Below are 6,996 nucleotides of genomic sequence, written 5' to 3'. Positions count from 1 at the left end.
TGGTGGTTCCATTCCCAGCTTTCCCAGGAGTCTCCATACTGTTTTCCAGATTGGCCGCACCAGTTTGCAGTCCCACCAGCAATGTACAAGAGTACCCTTTTCCCCACATCCTCTCCAGCACTTGTTGTTGTTTGTCTTCATAATGGCTGCCAATCTTACTGGAGTGAGATGGTATCTTAGGGTGGTTTTGATTTGCATTTCTCTGACTGCTAGAGATGGTGAGCATTTTTTCATGTACTTGTTGATTGATTGTATGTCCTCCTCTGAGAAGTGTCTGTTCAGGTCTTTGGCCCATTTGTTTTAAGGGTTTTTGTAGAATTTGAGATTCTATTTATACAGCAGGTCTATATGCTAAAGAAAACTTCGAGCTTGTTCTTTTGTAAATAAATGCAGCATTTTATATTATAATAAGTATTATACTCTTAAATAAATTGTCAAGCTTCCTTTTTATTTATTGTTTTAGTTTTTTTTTTGTATCCTCCTGTTGCCAAAAGTCTATGTGTGTTTTATAAATGGATCTCTAAGTTATTGTGTTGCAATGGAAATCTGCCTTACATATGAATAGGAAACTTTCCTAATTTTGAGAAAATATAAGCATGATTATGTTATCTGGCATGGTACCTGACAGGCTTCTTATCCCAGTAGTTGTTTTGTTTATAAGCCTGAAAAGGTAATATTCACACATGGACACACAATAAAACAAAAACAAAATTCTAAAGAAAGGCAGTCTAAAGCCTATTTAAATTTGTAACGTTTAACGGTTAAATAGTTTCTCTCTTTATTTTTATTCAGAACTGACAATTGTTGAAGCATTATTTTTGCATATTTCAAAGTCAATTAGTGTTTATTAAGTTTTTAACTCATACAAGCCATCATACTAAGTTCTGTGGGGGCACAACTGAAATGAATTTCACATTTGTAAGAATTTTATCTACAAATAATGCAGATGGATAAGTAAATAAGTATAATTCAATATATCAGTCACATTATTTATCCTGAGATTTAAACACTGACTATGGAAATAAGCAGCTAAGTTTCTCTGGCAGAATCTGGGGAGTTTCTGTGGAGAAACTCCCTACACATTTGCCTTTTAAGGTGGACAAACAAAGGGAAATAGGTAAGATTTAAATAAGGAACTTGCATTGGAAGTTTAGAAAATGTTGAGCAGTCAGATAATTGGCCTATGAAGTTAAGTTGGACTAAAGCAGGCAAGGGACCGTGAAGGTAGACTTGGACTAAACTGTAAACAGAAAGTAACATGCAAGTAACACTGGCTATTGGACATTCCTGGACAACATGTATAATCAACATGTATAATCTTTCCTCTGCTTTAGAACTCCCATGCTTCTGTCTGCAAATTACTAACATTTGTTGAGCTCCATGGTCTAGTCAACATTCTAAATGCTGCAGATATATCCAAACCCTATTGGTTGCTTATTACTATCAGCTTCCCTTAAAAATGAATTTAGACACCAAGAAGTTGGGGAACTTGCCCAAGGTCACACAACTTGCCCAAGGACAGACCTGTGTGGATGGGAATAAAAACACATAGTTTCCCTTCTTAATATACAGCATTTTCATATTTTAATTAGAAGAAAAGGGTATACATCAAAGCAAAATTTTTATTTCTAATTAATTAATTAATTAACTAACTTTTGTGGTGCCAAGATTTGAATTCAGGGTCTTGCACATGGGGCAGGGGCAAGTTCTCTACCACTGAACTACAGCCCCAACCCTTACTCTTTATTTTTAAACTATTTGTCTGATGATTTACTGTAGCAAATTTTCAGTGTAACCTTCAATTCCCATAGTCTTCTGCACAGGAAGATATCATGTAGAACAGTAAAAACTAGTGCATTAATAATCATAAATCTTTCATCTGGAAGGAAATTTAGAGGCCACTTAGAGTGTTACCATGTTCCTAATATTTATTATTTAAAACAAAATGAAAGGACTTTATAACACTCATTTAGTAGACCCGTGGAACCCTGGAATTGAAAAGAACCATAACTATTACTGAGGCCATGTTTTAAGCAGATGAGATTCATTTGATATGCACAGCAATTTCTTCTCTGTTTTGATTGAATCTGTTGCCAACTGATTATAAATTAGAAAATCCCAAACTAAAAGTAGCTATTTCCAGCACCTTACCAAAGGCAGCATTAGGCCTATGCCATCAGCTGGAGCTGAGGAGAGGCTGGTTACTGCTGATGGGTCTCATGTGACCTGGTTAGTCAAGGGCAGTTTGCTATTGCTATAGATTAATTGTCATAGATTGCAAGTTAAGCCGGCACCCATGTATTTGCTCACAGTTCCAGAGGTCAATATTTCACCAGCATGGATGGAGTCTCTTACTAAGGGACTCTCAGCACCACAGTCAAAATATCAGCCAGGAAGAGCTCTTATCTGAAGGCTCTGGGAAAGAATCTGCCTCCACGTTCACTCAGATTGGTGGCAAAATTCAGTTGTAGGGCTAGCACTGCTGTTTCCTTGCTGGCTACCTGTCAGGGGTGAATCTCAGCAATTAGAGGCTACTCAGCTCCTTTCTCTATGTCTCCCCATCTTCCAAGACCATAATGGTACATTACTGTCATGGTAAATCCTTATCATGCTTTCAATCTCTCTAAAGTCTCCTTGCAGAGCTGATGTGACTGGTTTGGGACCACCAGGCTAATCTTATTTTGAGGTCAACTGATTGTCTTCATCACGTCTGCCAAATGCTTTTGAACATGTAATGTAACACTATCCTAGGGGTTTTGCCATGCCTGAGATTATGGGGCTGTTTTAGATTTCTGCTTTCTGTAGACAGCATGCTCTTCTTGATTGTTGTAACTCCAAAAATACCAAGTGTGCAAGGGGATGTAAAAGCCATGGAAACTGTTACATTAATGGAAGGAGGTAGCTGGTACTGGTGTGCTGAAATACTATAGAATAGAACAGTGTTCATGTACACTATGTAAAACTGCAGTCACTCCTAGTAAATACTCAAGAGCAATGTCCACACACACACACACACACACACACACGGATTAGTACTCAGGGAGAGTGTTTTATGCTTTATAGTGTCCCTTATGGAATTTTCAGGGATAAATCTCATTTTCTGAACCTTGAACTTTATGTACAGACAGTATCATTGTTGACCACTTCATCCTTTCTTTGAATATTTCTGAGATCTTTTTTGGTACTCGACATTGAACCCAGAGGCTCTTAACCACTGAGCTACATCATCAGCCCTTTTCATATTTTTATTTTGATACAGGGTCTTGCTCAGTTGCTGAGGCTGGCTTTCAGGCTCCTGAATTGCTGGGATTACAGGAGTGCACCATCATGCCTGACTCTGAGATCTTTTCTTTACAACTGATCAAATTTGCCTGAGCTACCTTAAGAGTGAGTGTTGGAACAATTCTATGAGTGGTAATTGACACATAACACAATGTTATATAACAGTGTTCATTTTTTTTTTCTTTCTTCTGGGTTGCTTGTTTGGCGTGTGTGGGGGGGGGATGGTGAGAAGGCAGTAGTTGTAACATACAGATTCCAAGTATTATCTATTTCCTAGATAGGTATGTCCAGATTTGTGTGCACCTTCCCAAAGATTAGCTACATGTTTGAATGAAAGAAAATATACAATACCTACAAGTTCTTCACTGAGAATCTCTTTGTGTAGAAATGACTCTTGATTGTTTGCTTGTTTCCCTATAGAAAATTGGTAAGGCACATGTTCCTCGATATCTCAAATAGAGGCAAAAATAAAATTGACTAGATGCTGCTTACAATCCATTTATAATTTCTGTTCTGGCAGAAATAAGAATAAGGGAATGAACACCTGCTGTCTTCCATCACTGGAAAGTCGGGGTGGCTGTGTCTCATCTCAGGAGCTTAGACAATGTCCCCTGTGATCCAAGCCCAGAGAAAAGACATGCACGGGGCCCAGGGAAGTTGTGAAGATCAGTGAATACCACTCCAGGTGAGCACCTACAGCAGAGAGGACAGTGAGTTGGCATTTGATGTGTCAGGGAATAAAAGGAGAGGGAAACCATATAGCTGTCTCTAAATTTCTTAGGAAGTCTACCTTACTGAGATTAAAAGAATCAAGGGTAATCCTAAGGATGGAATATAAATAGCCTTAACTCTGACAGGGCTTGGGATACATATGAAGCCTGTTCTCTTCCCTGTGCTACATTTACCTAGTATAAAATGTTAACCCGGTACATTGTTTTACATCAAGAAAGACACTGTTATGAATCATTAAAATTATTTTCAGATTATTCTTTGGTGTCCAGTGTGTATTTTACATTTACAGCACATGCCTATTCACACATTTCAGGTACTCAGTTGCCACACATGGCTGGCCAAGAATTGGCTATAAACTCTTTTTTTTTCCAAGTCCTTTTTTTTTATTGGTTTTTCAAAACATTACAAAACTCTTGACATATCATATTTCATACATTAGATTCAAGTGGGTTATGAACTCCCATTTTTACCCCAAATACAGATTGCAGAATTCATAATTAATAATAATGTATTTATTATATATTGAGGTGATATTTTAGATGTGTTATATTAAAATGAATATATTAGAAAAATTAATTGCAAAAAAAGACTTAAAAAAAGAAGAATTAAATTATGGCATTTGCAGATAAATGGATGGAACTGGAGAATATTATGCTAATTGAAATAAGCCAATCCCCCCAAACCAAAAGCTGAATGTTTTCTCTGAAAAGCAGATGCTGATGCATAGTTGGTTGGGGAGATAGGGAAGAACATAGGAACTTTGGTTTGTGTAGAGGGGAGTGAGAGGAGGGATGGGATTGTGGGGATGGGAAGGATGGTAGAATGAGACAGACATTATTACCCTATAAACATGTAGGATTACACTACTAGAGTGACTCTGCAACATATACAGCCAGAGGAATGAGAAGTTGTGTTCCATTTGTATACAATACTTCAAATTGCATTCTACTGTAAAATAAATAAATTGATTAATTAAAAAAAGAAAGACACTGTTTATTTTGCTTCTATTTAAACAACAACCGTCTTTCTGCTTTTCTAGAGCTTTTTCTATTCTATTTGATAGACTTTTTGAAATTATTATATATGATTGCGGATATTATTATTGCCTTTCATTTTATTATATACTGTTAACATTTTGTTTTCTTCTCCTTCAGGATACCTGGTAGGATTTCACTTCTCCCTGGTGGATATTTTTTTATGTGCCTTTTGTTCTGTCAGGTAAACTGGGAATAGCTGCTTCATCAGCCTGGGCCATGGAGTAAGAAAGAGGAGTCTGAAGACCAGAAACCCAGCCAACTTATGGAAAAATAACATAAGAAACATGCCTGTGCTGAGATTTTCAGGATTGTTTGTTGTTGTAGCATAACCCTGCATATCCTGACTTACACACGGACAGAGCAATTTTAAGTAGCCTTCTAGCTTGCCAAAATCATTTCATGATTTTAGTAGTCTTCTAATGACACTCAAAGGGTCAACATATTTTGTTGACAATGTGCACATAGGCTGCAAACATTTTCTGCTTGATCATGCGTGTGTAAGGCACCTGAATGTGAATTGATTTTAGCATTCCCATCCCCTCCTGCATGGAAAACATGTTCACAAGTCACCCATTACATTTTAAAATTCACAAATGTTTTCTTATAAAGTCTATTTTATAATTCTAAAAATGATGTCTGATAGTTTCTCAGAGGAGTGGTAAAGTAATACATTAAATTTAGAGTAGAATGATTAATTGATTATAATTATTCTCATTTTAGACAGCTTATTGTAGGATTTGATAGATTAAACTGTAGATGAAGTAATTTAAATATCTAAAAGGCTTGGTTTTTATCATAACACACTGGGAAAATTTGCTAATCAGGGAGAAGGCTGCTGCCTGGCTTTCACCAAACTTCACATGGAGCAGATTTAATATTGATGAATTCATCAGAGTCTTTGAAACTAGTACTTAAACCCTGAAAGCCAAGTGATTTGTTTGTAACAGGCAAATTAATTGTTCCATGGACCACACTATTGATGATGACAGAACCAGCCCATTCTGGGAAAACAAAATGTAAAGTGCATTTCATCAAACATAGAATAGGGATAATTAGCCATAAGATTTAAATGTACAATGGTTTAAAGCTAATCTCAATTCATTTATTTACACAATTCTAGGAATGCCAATTATCCTTGCATATGCAAAGGCAGTTGTCTTAATGTTTGCTTTGGATATTTTCTTTCATAATTCTCTTTCTGTGCTACTACCAACTCTATTTTGATTGACATATTCATTTTTATATGCTTATATCTTCAGATTGGTTATAATAGAGTTTATAGGTCTAAAAGATTTGTTTCTTTATGTAACATTGCTTACAACTGCTTGATCTCTTCTCAGAGAATTTGACAGTAGAAATCACCTAAAATAAATTATTTTCTATATTTCTGAACTTCTGACTTCTCTCATTTAAACCTCCTGTTACCTACATCAAGCCAGTGTTTGCTAGATAATAAAGACAGTGCTCATGTATTCATTTTTATTGGTAGCACATTTCTTTATAATTGTAAGTGAATTTCTACTAGTCTTACAAGGAAATTACCATTTATAAAAAATAATCATCCATTTGTGAATATTTGCTTTAAGATCATTTTATTTTTCTCTTTCATAATTTATTTACATTTAACAAAAATGCTCTGTAAATAATTATGAGAGTTCATGAAGCCTTTGCAAAGAAGATGCTATTTGAAGACTACATCATGAAATGCTCATTGATTTCTGAAAATATCATCAACTCATTTAGTAAACTTCATTTAAAATCATAATGATAGAGCAAATTGATGAATCTTCCTCTGAGCATCAGAGGAAAAAGAATATCTGTTAAAACTTACTATGTATCATAAGAAATATCTTGCTCAAATCTAGACTTTGTATAAAATTGCTTGTTTTTTTTTAAAAAAAATTTACTCCTCCCTTCTATTAGGAGTTTTTTTACCCATGTTTTA

At 35.6% G+C, this 6,996-nt stretch overlaps 1 long non-coding RNA gene across 1 annotated transcript; it reads left to right on the top strand.

Moving 5' to 3' along the window:
* The first annotated feature begins 3,262 nt into the window (after window positions 1-3,262).
* Window positions 3,263-5,615, top strand: LOC131423725 (uncharacterized). The gene is made up of 3 exons (XR_009225645.1): window positions 3,263-3,387; window positions 3,803-3,967; window positions 5,233-5,615. It is a non-coding gene; the product is annotated as an uncharacterized LOC131423725 (long non-coding RNA).
* The last annotated feature ends 1,381 nt before the right edge of the window (window positions 5,616-6,996 follow it).

Source organism: Marmota monax, unplaced genomic scaffold (assembly GCF_021218885.2).
Source record: "Marmota monax isolate L192 unplaced genomic scaffold, Marmota_monax_Labrador192_F-V1.1 WCK01_AAM20220418_F8-fsc00022, whole genome shotgun sequence".
NCBI lineage: Eukaryota > Metazoa > Chordata > Mammalia > Rodentia > Sciuridae > Marmota > Marmota monax.
Note: the sequence above shows the minus strand (reverse complement) of the source record. Positions and strands in the feature narration are given on the sequence as shown.